General features: G+C 34.0%; 1 protein-coding gene across 1 annotated transcript in view; it reads right to left on the bottom strand.

Annotated features, from left to right (window-relative positions):
- LRP1B (low density lipoprotein receptor-related protein 1B) overlaps positions 1-1,047 on the bottom strand; it is a 542,706-nt gene that overhangs the window by 212,722 nt on the left and 328,937 nt on the right. The gene's annotated exons all lie outside the window — the stretch shown is intronic.

The following is a 1,047-nucleotide window of genomic DNA, read 5'->3' as shown; positions in this document are numbered from 1 at the left end:
TTAACACGTGAACATACTTTAATACTTGTCCTAACATACTCTTACATGTGTAACATGTTAACATAGTCTCATACTTGAACCTTATATGCCTTGTGTTCCCCATGTCACCACTGTAATATACTTCATTCTTGTTTACTGTCTTCTCTCCTATGCAACTTCATCAATATTACTTGTCTTAGGCAACAAGCTCAGAGTGCATAGAAACTAAGAGAACCACACATAATTGAGTATTTTATACTGGAATGCTTGATATTACAACCACTTCCCTTGCTTTTTCTTAAGGGCCCTGTGCCTACAATGATTTATCACTGAGTTTCCACAGTGACAAGTGAGAGTTAATGTTCTTTCTCCTTGCTTTCTTGTGCCAAAGGCTGACTTTTAGATGTCAGCACAGTGATATTCAGCCACTTAGGAAACCCCAGCAGACTCAGAAGCAGGCTATGTCTTCTTTCTTCTTCTTTCCTTATTAGAGTGGTAGGATAACTTCTCACACAAATTCAACTACCCCTTGAATAAAGGTTCTCTGAGACCCCATTGTTGCCCTCTCATAGCCTTCTGTTAATATCTGTAAGATATTAGGTAGCTTATTGATAATTAACACTAAATACATCAAAAACTAAGCTACGTAGATAATTTTTATATTTAAATTCTGATATACAAATGAACAGAAAGTATATACATAATAGTTTCTTGTGTTCGCACTTCTATTCCTACTGCCTTCATCCCGTCAGATTTGTATTTTGGTCACTAAACAGATCTCAGAACTTCTATATAAAGTTTTTTAAAAATTGCCGATTAAAGGAATCTAAAGAATTCAAATGAATGCAGAGGCAATGGTCTTCATCTTTCTAAAGATCATGATCTGTTGGAAGATATCTATGTGAAGAGGGAGTTATAAAGCCTCTTATATTCAGAGTATTCTGTAATCATAATGATCCAGAGATTTCACATTTAATGTACTTCATTCCCAAGCACAGGTTAGATTAAGTTTTAAAAATTTCTATATAAAGTTTTTTAAAAATTGCTGATAAAGGAATCTTAAGAATT

This window comes from Propithecus coquereli, unplaced genomic scaffold, assembly GCF_000956105.1.
Source record: "Propithecus coquereli isolate 6110/MARCELLA unplaced genomic scaffold, Pcoq_1.0 Scaffold33, whole genome shotgun sequence".
NCBI classification, from domain to species: Eukaryota; Metazoa; Chordata; class Mammalia; order Primates; family Indriidae; genus Propithecus; species Propithecus coquereli.
This window is presented reverse-complemented; position numbering and strand designations above follow the sequence as displayed.